Source organism: Myxocyprinus asiaticus, chromosome 35 (assembly GCF_019703515.2).
Source record: "Myxocyprinus asiaticus isolate MX2 ecotype Aquarium Trade chromosome 35, UBuf_Myxa_2, whole genome shotgun sequence".
Classification (NCBI taxonomy): Eukaryota; Metazoa; Chordata; class Actinopteri; order Cypriniformes; family Catostomidae; genus Myxocyprinus; species Myxocyprinus asiaticus.
Window position 1 is genome coordinate 24,404,615 of NC_059378.1, and position 16,109 is coordinate 24,420,723.

Here is a 16,109-nt window from a genome sequence, read left to right on the forward strand (position 1 = left end):
CTATCAACCGACAGCCTGAATGTCAATACAGTACAATACAACCTACTGTACATTCTATTTATACTACTATATATACTTTTTTAAATATTTTTTATTTTTATTGAATAATGTGTATCTATATTGTGCGTATTGTATACTGTACAGTGTATGTTATTATTTGTATACTGTCGTGTGTAATTATGTGTATATCAGACGTTTAAATTGTGCTGTGTTAATTTGATGTTATTGTAAATTGGTATATGTGTCATCACTGTCACAACTGCTATGTTGAACGGAACTGCACCCAAGAATTTCACACACCATTGCACTTGTTTATATGGCTGTGTGACAATAAAGTGATTTGATTTGATTCGATTTGATTTTGATTTGATTTTGAATCCCTCAACAGTGCAAGTGAATGTCCATATAATGTCAGATTGTCAGATTTATCAGCCAATCAGATTGATTTATTTGTTGTTGGTGGGTGTGATCTTTAGGATATGTCCCAGTCGAGGCCTCCTAGCTGGCGTTGAGTGACGCAATCACACTTTAAGTGATTTACACTACCGTTCAAAAGTTTGGGGTCACTGGCCTGAAAAGTTTCTCATGATATTAAAAACATTTTGATCTGAAGGCGTATGCTTAAATGTTTGAAATGAGTTTTGTAGACAAAAATATAATTGTGCCAACATATTAATTTCATTATAAAAATAAAAAAACAGTTTTTGAAATTGATGACTTGGACCGAATAATTAAAAAAGCAGCCAATAAGTGCCCAGCATATAGATGGGAACTCTTTCAATACCGTTTAAAAAGCATCCCAGGGTGATACCTCAAGAAGTTGGTTTAGTACATTTCTGCAAACTCTAGGTACAGAGTGGCTACTTTGAAGATGCTAAAATATAAAACAGTTTTGATTCATTTTGGATTTTTTTAGTCACAGCATAATTCCCATAGTTCCATTTCTATTATTCCATAATTGTGATGCCTTTACTATTATTCTAAAATGTGAAAAAAAAAAAAAAAAAAAAAAAAAAATTAAAGAATGAGTAAGTGACCCTAAACTTTTTAACGGTAGTGTACGTAATTTGAATGCGAAGAGCATGAGATCTTGCTGACGAATCGGCTGTCATCACTGCCTCATCACCATTGAGAAAGAGATCCTTATGGATTTAAAAACAAGAGGCGTTCTGCATGTCCGTGTGATTGCTCAATTTATTAAACAGGAAAGGAGGACTGATTTTCACTTCAAGTAAATTGGTAAGTGCTTTTTGCATTGTTATAGCAACATCAGGAATTTTCTAAGTGTAAATTAGGCTGCTTGAGCATTCAGTGTCTGATCAAGTTTTGAATTCCATTGAAAAGTGCAATGGAATGCATCTTAAAGTCAGAATTACACCTTGTAGGCTCGTGCAGAAATTCTCAACTCTGATTTCACCGAGATGCAGGGGCATGATGTCACACAAACATGTCGACACTCAGGGAGATGAGTGATAAACATTCACTTTATTAAGTAATATCAATAAATGAGTTCGTTTCCACATTACATGATATTAAAGTTTGTTTAACAAACGCATGCAGAAACAGGTGTATAAAACATGGTAAATTATAATCTCTTTTGATTATCGTACAGCTGAAGCACAAATGCTAGTGCTGCAGCACTGTTTATCAGTTGGGTTGCTAGTAGACATCTCTAATGAGAGTCAAACCCCTGCTGAGCTAACGGGAGTGTTGCAGTTCTGAATATCTGGGAATGGAATGCATTTATGGTCAGAGATATCAAAGTAGGAACATCCCACATCCAACTTGAATGGAACGCAGCATAACCGTGTACCCTGAGGAAACGAAATTTATTGCAAGCAACATTTAAAGCGCACATATTATTAGATCGATTTTTCCAGGTATTATAGACCTCCTTGGTAGATTCATATGAAAAATTATGATTTTTGAATGTCTGTTCGGGAGACGTTCATTTCACAAATAGGCATGCTGCAGTTAAAATTAGGCTTGCTTGAGCATTAAGTGTAATTTCGAGTTCTGGCTTTCGTGCGTGGATGTGTTTTTAAAATGTCAATTGGTATAATTAGTTAGCTGCAAGATAATGTATGATGCCCAAAGGCATAGGGTGTCTTATCCATTGTGAAACTGTGATTTCTTAATGGCATGAATAACACTGAAGGCCTAGACTTAAAATGCACGGCCCGCCACTGGTTTACATGGACACCAGAATGTGGCTTATTGCGAGAAAGTGGCGTTCCCATTTACATACATTGTACAAGCGCTGTATTCTTTACTTCCATATAGATGCGGCTCGGTCAGTAAGCAGCTTTCTCCACAGCTTGTGTAAATAAATAACAAACATAGCATCCGAGGAAGACTTCGCTATTTTATTCTCTGTTGCTTCACTTTATATCCAGATATTTGTTTCCTTAACATTTCATTTTGACATGTATTGGAATCGCACTGCAATAGTGGGGTTTCCTTCTTACACCCTTTCTACACTGAATGCGAGTGATGTCACGTCCCAACAACTTGAGGATTTCTACACTGGACGAGTGTAAATGAACCCTCTAAACTGTTCATTTGTTTTGTTGGATGGAGTAGTTTTTTGTCGGCAGGGGGCGACTTACACATCTAGTGTAGACAGCATCATTGATTATAATGGGAGTGATTTTCTTTTATCGCGTTGAGCCGCTCGTGTCTGGTGTAGACACGGTGTTACGTAAACCTTCGGGATTCCCCCACTGAACGAGCGCATATAGGCAAATTTGTGGGATAATCGACATTTTACACTGGTGTGTATAAACGGGTATAGTTTAGAGCAGTGGTTCCCAACCCTGCTCCTGGATGCCCCCCAAAACTACACATTTTGGATACCTCCCTAATAAATCACACCTGATTCAACTCATCAGTTCATTAGTGGAGACTCCAAGACCTGAACTGGGTGTGTCAGAAAAGGGAGATATACAAAATATGCAGTGTTGGAGGGCCTCCAGGAACAGGGTTGGGAACCACTGGTTCAGAGTGTAAGTGCTTTTCCCACTGTACTCCCAGAAATATTGAATTCTTTACACTGTGTTGACTTGTTGTTGGGCTCCATCCTATGATGTTTGTTATCCGGTCTGTTTACGCACATACGCACTCCTCAATAACCTGTAAGAATGGCGCTTATGCAACATGACCACAAAAGCCTCGAGCACCGACTCAATTCGATACCCACACATTGTCTGACAGACACACAACTGCTTCCAAATGCTCATACATGAATTTGACAAGATGTGTTCATTCGTGATATGTCCCATTGTGATTATTAAACCGCAAAAGGCTGCAATCTTAGTCTGCATGAGCTGCATGCTTTAAAGTGAATGTGACTATATATTTTGATAATTAAAATCACAGCATTTGTGTTTTTATGATCACACTGCGCCATGTAGCAAACTGCTTATCCGGAGGTGTGAAGTAGGGTTTCCACAGTGTACGGTGTTACCGGTTTTACTCTGTACAAGGGACAACACCGGTGTGAAATTTTATACTGGGTAAAAGGTGGAAACATTATGAATGGAACTTCCAATATCAATACAATAGCCTAACAAACAGAATAGCCTTAAATAAAGAATAGTTGCCTAATGAAGATTTTGCGACCCATGATAAATGAACCTAATTAACGCATTGAAAGCCAGATGTTCTTTACCAACGTATCAAATTACACAGGCAGCAAAGTACGCACACTGACAGAAGACGTTTAATTGCAGGTAGCGAATAAAATGTGCATGGTGGGTAACTGTAAGACGTCTCGGATTCGGAATGACACAAGAAACAGAACAGATGACAGAAAAGCCGTCTACGCGGAACACGTGTATGTAAAGGGTTCTCACTCTTTATTTGTTTTAGTCTTCTGAAACTTTTTGCAAGAATAGTACCGTCTATGAGAATGCCGCAAATGACCTCAGACCATCTCAGCTCAGGAGGTGCTCGGAGTTCAGTTCACTCTATTTCCACAGAGCAGCTCGTTGCGAGCGCAACTCTACAGGGTCACTTTATATATAGTCTATACATCTAATTAAATCATAAAATAATAATAAAAAAAAAAAACGTTCACCTCACACCATGATTTATATTTCAGTGATTATTATCATTATAATTAAGTTTACATTTAGAATTGTTTTTAGATCTTAATTTGTATTAGTCATTTTCCGACGGTTGACATAGACGGCTACCTGTGTGATGGTAAACGGAAAGGTGGTTATATAGGATTTATTTTTTATTTTTTTTACCACATTCATTTAGTTTGAAATGCAATTTGAATTTAGAAATGTTTGTTTTTCGTTTTTTAAATAAATTAATTGTAATTAATTGAAAAAAAAATAATATATATATATATATATATATATATATATATATATATTATATCACAATATCCAATTACATATATATATTGTGATATATTATCATAATCTTTAAATAAAAATATCGTAAACATATTTCTTGCATATCGCCCAGCCCTAGGAGGGAACAAAACTAATTTATTCACACACATACAAAGTCATTACCCTTCCGAAGCAGCTTAACTGGATCCTGGGAGGAAAGGTAGTAAAACAACACTAAACCCGCAACAACCCACAATAAGTGATGTATTTACCCGGACAATGAAATACGCAACAGGTAGCCCATGATGGAAAGAATACACGGAAGAAGTAGGTTTGTTGCGAAAGAGATGTTGCCCTTCACAACTGTTGAAAAGCCATCTTTCAAAAAGCTGAACAACACACATGTTAATTGCACTTCATTTTTTTCAGTTTCATTTGAATTTTTTGTTAAAATAAATAAAAAATAAAGTTACAAGTTTGAAATCAAGCTGCTTGCGTTATTGTATAGGCTATTGCTTAACGAAAATTACCCCCTAGTACCACTTAGCATCCATCCAGCAGTAATACCAGTTAGTCGGTTTAAACGTAAAAAATTATGATATCGTGGAAAGTCTAGTGTGAAGCTTCGGTCAAAAACACACATCAAAACTAAAGCTCATGTCAATATAAAAGCTCAACTCAAAATAAAAGCTTGAAGCCTGAAATTGAAGAAATTGCGATAGAAATATATCACAACTGTATAATAAAATTTAATTCACTGTAATAATAAATTAAGAAAAAGTGCCGTTGTACTGAATAAAAGTTTGGTAAAAAAATGCAATGGCATGTTGAAAAATAATTGGTCTATTTTCATTTGTTAAGTTTTAGGAATTAATTTGATTAGACACCATTTCAATGATGAAATTAAATTAAACTTTAAAACATGTAATTCTGGAAAAAATAAAAGAAACACAGGATTTGGAAAAAAAAACAGATTTAAGATTTTTTTATTTTTATTTATTATGTTGTGATTTAAAGCGGTACCTTGATTGTCAACAGACATCACATAGTAACCAAACATTTAAATGATACTGCAATGCTAGCGTGTGTTCTACAGGTTTACGATATTTAAAAAAGGGAGTATAATTCACCATGTTTTGAACATCTCTCTGCAAGCATTAGCTACACAAGTTTTATTATCATGTAATATAGGAACTTTGACTCATTAATGGATATAATTTAATAAAAGTGAATGTTTATTACCGACTCTGTAACTCTCCCTGGGTGCCGACATGTTAGAGTGACATCACACACCTGCATCTCGGTGAAATCAGAGCTGAAGATTTCCGCATGAGTTTCCAAGTTGTAAGTCCATCACAAAGTGGCATTCAATTGCACTTTTCCCAGTAGGAAGTTGAAAATTCCTTTTCCGAGAGAATGGAAAGCAGCACAAAAAAAAACAACAAACTCCAACACAGCTTTCTGTCCAGGCAGAGACACGCGCAACACTCGTGCACACACAAACACACAGCAAGTGAGTTCTTACTTTCACACAGCTAGATGGAGTGCAGCTGAATGGAACAGAACGTATGGTCTTTAAAACTATTTTCAACTTAACTAAAAATGTGATGGTTATTGCGTCTCCCGTCAAGCCAGCCGCAGTTTGCAAATACATACCATGATGAAAACAATGGTGCACACTTACTAAAGATAATTACGGTAACCTGAAGGAAGAGCAAGGAAACACGCTTTCTAAAGATTCTTTCATTGAGTTGGCCAGAGAGTCCTCACATAATAACAAAATATGATGCATTAAATTTTGATAATGCCACCTTACTTGTAATAGATTACATTACAACAACCTATAATAAATGGATAGGCGAGACACAAGGCTGTTTTGACTTGCAAGGCTGTTTCCAGACTTCGCAGGCTCTCTGGAAACTTCGCAAGCTCTCTGGAAAATGTAAACCTCTGTGGCAGCGCTGTTATCATTGGCATGGCGTCACACTGTACATTTGTTCGTAAAATGTTCATCCAAGTGTAATTCATGAAGCATTTTAATGCTAAAAGTAGCTCCTAAACCCACAACAGCTTAGAAGTAGTCCTGAGGACTTCTAACTCCCTAAGAGTGACTCACAAACAATCCGAAGCATGGCTGCTGCCGTCAATCCACATTAAAAACAATGTATTAGAATATTATGATATTGAACGTTTAAAAAGGCATCGCTTAACAGGGCCTGGGTAGCTCAGCGAGTATTGACGCTGACGAATCCAGGGTGTGCTGAGTGACTCCAGCCAGGTCTCCTAAGCAACCAAATTTGCCCGGTTGCTAGGTAGGGTAGAGTCACATGGGGTAACCTCCTCGTGGTCGTGATTAGTGGTTTTCGCTCTCAATGTGGCGCACGGTAAATTGTGCGCGGATCGCGGAGAGTAGCATGAGCCTCCACATACGGAGTCTCCGCAGTGTTATGCACAACGAGCCACATGATAAGATGCACGGACTGGTGGTCTCAGAAGCGGAGGCAACTGAGACTTGTCCTCCGCCACCCGGATTGAGGTGAGTAACCAAGGCACCACGGGGACCTACTAAGTAGTGGGAATTGGGCATTCCAAATTGGGAGAAAAGGAGATTAAAAAAAATAAATAAAAAAGGCATCGCCTGAATCACAATTGAGTCAATGAATTTTAATAATATAATATTATAATGTTGACACTGACCTTTAAAACGGTATCGTCTGAATCGCGATGGTGTTTTTATTATTGTAAACTTAGTTAGATATGCAGTTTCCTCTCTCACAAACCGAAACAACCCAAATACACCAGAGATAAGGGTTTTGGCAACTCTGCGCTCCATGGCCTAATCAAAAGGAAACAGTGTAATGCGGATGAATTGCGAATTTCTGTCATTCATCAGAAGAATCAGCTATCAAGTGACAATCTATAGCGTGTTTTTCCTATGGATGTGCGCTCGCTACTAGAGCTGCCCCCTAATAGTCGACCAAACGCAAGTCGATGAGAAGAGTCTTGGTCGACCAAGTTTTGATTGGTCGGTTGGTCGCAGAAAAAATACAAAAACTACACAGAAAACTGACAAACACCGGTATTACCACTGGTTGGATGCTAGGTGGTACTATGGGATAATTTTCGTTAAGGAGGGTTAGGGTTAAGCCTACACAAAATAAAGCAATGACACCTTGATTTCAAACTTTGAACTTTATTTTAACTAAAAATTAAAATGAAACTGGAAAAAAATTAAGTGCAATTAAAATGTGTGTTGTAAAGATGGCTTTACAACAGTTGTGAAGGGCAACATCTCTCTGGCAAAGAACCTACTTCATCTGTGCATTCTCTACCGGACGTGTATTTCGTTGTCTGGGAAAATACATCATGTGTGTGAATACATTTGTTTTGTTCCCTCCTTCACGATATATATATATTATATATATATAGCAATATCCAATTTCATCAGCAACCCCTGGGCTGAGGGATCAGTGAATATTCTTGCTTTAGTGATTTTGCATTGAAAATGTACTTTTTTTTTTTTTTTAAACAAAAAACTAAAATCAAATACATTTCTAAATTCAAATTGCACTCCAAATGAAATGAAAAAGCAATTAAAATAATGAAATGATAAAAAATAAAAAAATAACATAAGTAACCACCTTTCCATTTACCGTCAGGCAAGTATCTGTCTAAACATGCAGGCGGAAAATTACTTACACAAATAAAGACATAAAAACAATTATCAAATGTAAAAATAATCATTATAATGATGATGATAATCACTGAAATATAAATCATGGTTTGATGTGAACGTGTTTTTGAATTATTTTACGCTTTAATCACAGATATATAGGCTGCAGAGTTGCGTTCACAATGAACTGCTCTGTGGAAATAAAGCAAAAAGCACCTCCTGAGCTGAGATGTCTGAGGTCATTTACAGCACTCATAGACAACACTGTTCTTGCAAAAAAAAAAAAAAAAAAAATTCAGAAGACAGAAACAAAGAAAGAATGAGAACCTTTTACATATGCATGTTCCACAAGACTGCACGCCTCCATACAAACAGTGTGTCATACATGCGCATAGATGGCTTTTCTGTCATCTGTTCTTAATAATATAATAAAGTGTGTTTCTTCAAGCCTGTGTCTATGGGCCAATTATTTGTAATATTAATTTGATAATAATAATAGCCTAATAATAATAATAATGATTATTTAATACATGGGAAAACGAGCCAAATATCGTCAAAGGCATCAGCTTTTGGCGATCACTCTGACCATTGTCGAACCCCGAGATCATCATCTGTTGGCACAACACTAAAGTGCATTTCTCTCTATAAATTAACAAAATGTTCAGACAGTCTCCTTGCTGGGGCTTGCTTCGTGTGTGCAAGATGTTGCTTCAATATATCCACATAATTTTCCTTCCTCATGATGCCATCTATTTTGTGAAGTGCACCAGTCCCTCCTGCAGCAAAGCACCCCCACAGCATGATGCTGCCACCCCTATGCTTCAATGTTGGGATGGTGTTCTTCGGCTTGCAAGCCTCACCCTTTTTCCTCCAAACATAACGATGATCATTATGGCCAAACAGTTACATTTTTGCTTCATTAGACCAGAGGACATTTCTCCAAAATGTAAGATCTTTGTCCCCATGTGCACTTGCAAACTGTAGTCTGGCTTTTTTTATGGAGGTTTTGGAGCAGTGGCTTCTTCCTTGCTGAGCAGCCTTTCAGTTTATGTCAATATAGGACTCGCTTTACTGTGGATATAGATACTTGTCTACCTGTTTCCTCCAGCATCTTCACAAGGTCCTTTGCTGTTGTTCTGGGACTGATTTGCACTTTTCGCACCAAACTATGTTCATCTCTATGAGACAGAATTAGTCTCCTTCCTGAGCAGTATGATGGCTGCGTGGTCCCATGGTGTTTATACTTGCATACTATTGTTTGTACAGATGAACGAGGTACCTTCAGGCATTTGGAAATTGTTCCCAAGGATGAACCAGACTTGTGGAGGTCCACACATTTTTTTCTGAGGTCTTGGCTGATTCCTTTTCATTTTCACATGATGTCAAGAAAAGAGGCACTGAATTTGAAGGTAGGCTTTAAAATACATCCAGACGTACACCTCCTATCAGAAGCTAATTGGCTAATTGTCTAAAGGCTTGACATCATGTTCTGGAATTTTCCAAGCTGCTTAAAGGCACAGTTAACTTATATAGTCAATTAAAAGTGAAACAATCTGTCTGTAAACAATTGTTGGAAAATGTACTCATGTCATGCACAAAGTAGATGTCCTAAACGACTTGCCAAAACAATAGTTTGTTAATATTAAATCTGTGGAGTGGTTAAAAAATGAGTTTTAATGACTTCAACCTAAGTGTATGTACATTTCTGACTTCAACTGTAATGAATATACATCGTTGTACTGTATGTCTTTGCCTACAAATAACGGTTCCCTGTCTACCAATCACTGTGGGCGATTTAAAGAGTGCACTCATAAAACATGACGTCATCCAGAGCAACGAGGTCAACTCCGCCTTACTCTTATCTTATGATTTCTTTAGTAAAACTTGCTTTTAGCGGTTTTGTGTATAGGTTTTAAGCAAAAACTCTTAACTAGGAACTCTTGGAGAACTCCTAGTGGTAAGATAAAAGTCTTTGTGAATATGGGCCCTGATTTTTAAAATCAACGTTGTCTCCTACGTCCACAAAAGGTTGCAACAAATCAAACCAATCAGCACCATTTCATAGCTACTGTATATTGCAAAGAACATATCTGGCTTTTAACAAAAGTGCAAAAAATGATAAAGTCAAAAGATTTAGCCAGTTTGGTTCACTTTACAGAATATAAAGGGGGATACTTTTAGTAGGGGTGTAAATTGGATGTTTCATCATGACACGATCTTATATAAATTCTCTTGGCCTGCGATCCGATATTTGCAGATACTTCAAAGTCTGCCACGATACGATTTCGATTTGATTCGATTCAGGGCCCTGCGATCGACATTCAGATATTATGTGCCTATTTTACACAATCAATTACATCTTTTGCCCTCAAATGCAACCAAAATATAATTTGAATATTTTATTGAGCTCTCTGAAGTGCAAATTTAGTATCCACGTTGGGACATCCACAACAAAATAAGGTACTTCAGATGTTGAAAAAAAATTATACAGAATAATATCAAAAATAACGTCACACCCAAATGAATCGCCTATGTGAGCCACTCAGCGTTTGACACGAGAGCTCGCATTTTAAGGAGCACCCAGATTACACGCTTGCACAGATCCTGTCCAGCTCCTGTTTTGCGGGAAGCCCGATTGACCTGCGTGCACGGATATCAGAGCGCAATTTGGCTTCACAGACCCCGCGCACATCCTTGTCCCACATGAAAAATGTATTTATTGCTCATAAAGTGAAATGAATATAATAAGGTTGCTTCATTGCCTGACGCAAATGCGTACAGACGTGGCTGACGTGAGAGTAATAAAACAGAAATGAAAAAGGTACATCTTAAAAAAAAAAAGTCTATATCGATATTTATGCACTTTATCGATAACATTGGATCATTGGTTATTGGATCGATGCATCAATCCAGATCGATGAATCGTTACACCCCTACTTGTTATTGTTTTGCTTTGTTATGCTGAGATTTAAAAGATTTACATATGGCACATGTACAGAAATGTTTATTGATGTGCAGTGTCCCTGTAAATCTAAATTGAATAAAGAAAGAAAAAAGAGTTTCTGTTATGTCAGAGCTTTGGAGGTTACCATTATGATGAAGAGTGGAGCTTGATCTAATGATGAGGACAGGTAGATTGTTGTCGCACATGAAATTGATTGCTGGCTTTATTGAGCAAATGCTGTGCTAACCATAGCATACAGGGCTCAATGCTAAGGATTTTTTGTACTGGCCTGGTTGGGCCAGTGCTTCAGATTTTTACTGGCCCCAGCAGTGGAGGAGATTATGAGTTTTCGGTCACCCGTTTAGTCATGCTGTCATGCAACTTTTGGCCATGTGTAGTGTTTTCACACACAGGATCAAAGATTTAGTCACTGAGTTAAAGATTTGATTATTGGCTGAATGTAATAAACGTATGAATCCCTAAAGAGAGGAGACTTGCTACTAAATTGGTTGTGACTGTGTAATATACAGTAGGTAGATATGCCTAATCTATGAATTAAGAATGTGGATATAAACATAAAATCAGACAACCCAAACAAGACCAACACAGACTGATATACAAAGCACAAAAACAAAAATACCTGTATGCTCCAGAAATGAGACATGTAGCAGGTGTTTTATGAGGATGTTTTAAATATTCATCTTCAACCTGCAGCTGAACAGCTCTGATAATAATAGCCTAATCTTTTACTTCTTTTCATATCATATGCCATTATCATGTTGAATTAACGTTTACGTTTTGAAACATCAACTAATGAAATGTATACTTACATTTTGAATACCGAGCAGCTCGTGATTTCCAGGCACGTGTATAATCAGGGTTTAAATAAGTTTATTACATCTCATTTGGCGCTTCATCTCTAAAGGCAAATTAATGAGAGAAAATGTGCTTTTTTTACAGTGCGAATAAAACTAGCGCTCTGTCCCTTTACGAGAGCGCATTCATGTTAAACAGTCTACGCTGCACGGAGAGAGATGATGATGAGACTTATGCATGGAGAGACATGGATTTTCAGTCCTATAGAAAGAAACTGTTGATTTCTTGTGTTCCAGTGTGTGGATTACTACTTTTCACCACCATGTAAAAACAAAAAATTGGGGGATTTCAGGCACTATGAACACGGAATGTGCGGGGACAGGCCTACTTAAAATGTTGCGCAAGACGTGCAAAAATGTTTTGTTTTTTTCTGCTATTTTCTTCACATTGGTAATAGCTGCTGCTAAGACACTTGGAAAAGAGTGTGGACAGTGCTAGGAGAGTGCGCTCAGTATTATAATAAATAAGCAACTGTGCCTTGGTGCATCCAGTACATTATGCTCTCGTGCATCTTTGCGAGCTAAATAGAATCGCACTTGCTCGTCGATTACAATACGTTGTTTGCTCTGTGCTCTCTCGCTTGTTGTTTGCTTGCACTAATGTTATAAATACAGCACTGGCCCGATCAGGCAAGTGACAGTTCTAGCAACTGGCCCAAATCTCTCTCACACTGGCCCCGGGCCATCGGGCAGTCCCTATTGTCAAGCCCTGGCATAGCAAATAAACTACACTCTGCAGTGCTTTGAATCAGCATGTATTTAATATGCTAATATTCACTTTTACTGGTTAGTACATTAAGACATAAGACATTTATTTGAGCTACATTGACATGTCTAATTTTGTTGGGTTTACCCAATTCAACTAGGTTCTTTCAACACAAAGTGTCTGTGTTGAGATTACATAGTAATTTAAGTTAAGAAAACTCGTGGAACCACTGTCCACAATTGAATCAAGTTCAGACAAAGAGCTATTTTGAGTGAGACATTTCTATGATAACTCAGTGTTGCACAGTAGCCTATACCAGTCCAATCGTACAACCACAGACTCAAGTAGGGCTGGGTATCGCCAAATTCCATGAATTCCATCAACATTTATGTCTTGAAATAGCATCTATTATATTGTATATATATATATTTTTGTTACATGTTTGTTGTTTACATTCTGAATTTGTACTATTTACAAGTATTTACATCAATATGTAGAACAATTGCTAAAACGGTACTGTCTCTTTAAGACCAGCGGCACGGACTTTAACGGAAGTGTTTTGGTCGAATGGCTTCTTTACAGCATCCATGCTATATGAGATTAGAATGAAATGTTTCTTTTGTTGTTTTTGATCAAAAAGAATCCAAATTTTTACTGTCAACACACAGTGAAAAGATCTCGGTTGCTGAACTTCTTCGGCACCACAATACTCAATCACTGGTGAGTGTTGCAGATAGAAAGAAAGAGTGATCCTGGGATTTTAAGAATTGACATTGAGAATGAAGATCGCGAATAATCCGAAAATCAATCATTTTGCCTGGCCCTAGAGCCAAACGTGTAAAGGAGAGGCCCAGTGAGTCGGTAAGAGAAACGGGCTGTTTCAGTCTCACTCACTCTTGATAGCAGCGTCTCTGACTGCACTGAGGAACACCGCTCTGAGTTTGCACTTATTTAGATGACCTGCTTCTTTATTGAAATGCTGGACATGATATGAATACACAAATAGTTGAATATAAATATCAATACATGTATCTAGAGTATCGATACAATATTGTGAGAATTTATTTTGCGATATATCGATATTTGATTGTATCGACACTCCCCTAGACTTCATAAGCTTCATTACTATACCGGTGGTACCACAGTGTTTTTTTTATTAAACACAGTAGTATTGTACGTACCTAATAAGAGCAAGCCTAGTGCCGATATATTTTCAGAACATATAATGCAGAAAACAATGCTTTAGAATTGGTGTCATTACGTAGTTTGTCCAGCAGAGCGCGCTCCGACTCCATTGTTTACAGAGCTGACTCTGAACTGACGGTGGCTCTGCAGACAGGGCGGACTTGAGTGGTGCGGAGTTAGTTTGTCAGTGCAGTCAGTAATGTAGCAGACTGAAAGGTAAGCAGAGCATCTTTTTGCAGCTTGGCAGACAACGGTGTGGTGGTGGATTGTGTCTGAGTGTTGATTTCACGCTACGTTGTTACCTAATTGGTGAGACACAATGCTGGCAAGTAAATAAAAAACGTCCGTCTTTTACTCTCCGTGACAACGAGCTTATAGCTAACTAATGAACTAGTGAGTGGAAGCTAATGTATAAACATGTATTCACCCAACTGTTTTGTTCAGGATTCACAGTTTGGTACCCCCTTCAACTGAACAATTCCAGTCATTGCATTTATAAAATGTAATATTTAGAAGACTGGTTTTCCACCGTTGAATGTTTCCCCTGAACTTGTATAGCAGAATACGGTGTAACACCGCAGCCGCTGTTTATCTATTGACTCGGCAGGTGTAAATGCGTCTTGTTTTACAACCTGACACTAATTGACTGGCAGTATTAATATAGTCAGCATTTGATTAATCCTAAACAGTACTGATGTTTATTTAGCTATATATTGTATTTTTATTTATTCTTTATTTTCTCAGTGTTCATTTTGACAATGTATAATAATAATGTCAAATATTCTTTGATAAAAATATTTAAGAAAGCAGCCGTCTGAGTACCTTTGCATAGTCATATCGGTGCAAAATCCACATAGAAAAGGTCTGTTTTCATTCCACATCAAAAATTAACTATATCGGCCACCTTATCATTAATCTGTGAATTTCCCCCTCTAAAATCGGTATCGGTTGGGCTCTCGTCAAGACAAGCTCAAGTACCAAAGACCTCCACCTAGTCTTTTCACTCTGAATGCGTCCATCTTTTTCTATGCAAGCACGCACTAGACAGATGTCTTTGGCTGTTGCGCAGAGTCTCGCTGATTTTTCAGCACCTCATGCAGGAGCAATGCATTTTTAAGTTAATTTCAAAGAAAATTCAGCCTTTAAAAACACATTTTGAGACACTCACATTCTGTTTTATTAGTTGCACTGCGTCTCTTTTAGCCCAAGAATGCGATTCGTCAAGTCATCATCAGTGCTTGGCACACATTCAAAACTCGAATGCAAATTTTAGCATTTGAAATGTACTTTTTTTTTTTTTTTATCTTGAGTTTTATTTTGACAGCCTTACTTCACTGGGACTTCCAAACCCTGTTTAAAGAAACACTTATGAAGTTTGGGGGCAACTCTAGGGAAGTTACGATAAAGACCACTGTGTGCAGTGAACTATGAAAGGGCAAGTTTTTATACAAATACTGAAAATGTATCACCTTCAATAATGTGATTTCTTGCTTGAATTGAGGTTACCCAAAAGAAGAAAAAAAAAAAGATCAAAGAAAAAATAAAAATAATAACAAAATATCACCACATCCGAATATGAAGTCAATTTTATAACACGCATGCCACCCTTGGACAATGTTACTTCAAGTTTCAACTCTGTTGGTCCAGCAGAGACGTGATGAGTCATGATGAGAAACTGCTAACTTGTATATCCCCATCCTCTTCTTCTCACAACTCAACCGGCAACATCATATCTGGAAATGTGGTCAAACTTCCATTTATAAAGCTGAACAGAGGAGCGCTATTGCATCACCCACCTGCTGGGCCCCTAATGGATGTGACAAACTACCAGATCACAAACTTTACTTCAACAGTTTGCCTGTGCTATTGATTATGAGAACTATTGCCACTGATTAAAGACAACAACAAGTTTATTTATGAACTTATAAATGCATTTCAGAGACTAGAGGGAAGTGAAACCGTCGAAAGATCAGGTGGAAGGCAGAAGATAGTTCATGATTATAGATTTGTGGAAGAATCTGCTGACTAAACAGATGTCAAGGACCTTGGGAAGAAATCCAAAACATGCAAAAAAAAAAAAAAAAAATTCATCAGATCAGTGGCTGGCAGTTTGAAACAGTTCGGAGAAGAGAAGAAAAAGTCAGACAATGTCTCATCTGCCACAAACCACATTGCCAAAAACCCTCTTGACTCTCAGTTTGCTTCATAAGCAACTGTCAGCCACAAGTTACACTAGAAGAACATCTTAATATAATAAGATAGATCGGTCCAAAAACTCACAAAACTTCATCTTATAAACATTCACCTTAACAGGTGCAAACATCATAAATAAAGCCATCACCTAAAGTGTGGAAACCAATGTCTTCTATGAAAGAAAAAG

The 16,109-nt window shown here is 37.4% G+C and overlaps 1 protein-coding gene across 2 annotated transcripts in view; it reads right to left on the reverse strand.

Moving 5' to 3' along the window:
• The window catches only part of LOC127426452 (ras-related protein Rap-1A-like), a 52,590-nt gene that overhangs the window by 35,510 nt on the left and 971 nt on the right, over positions 1–16,109 (reverse strand). The gene's annotated exons all lie outside the window — the stretch shown is intronic.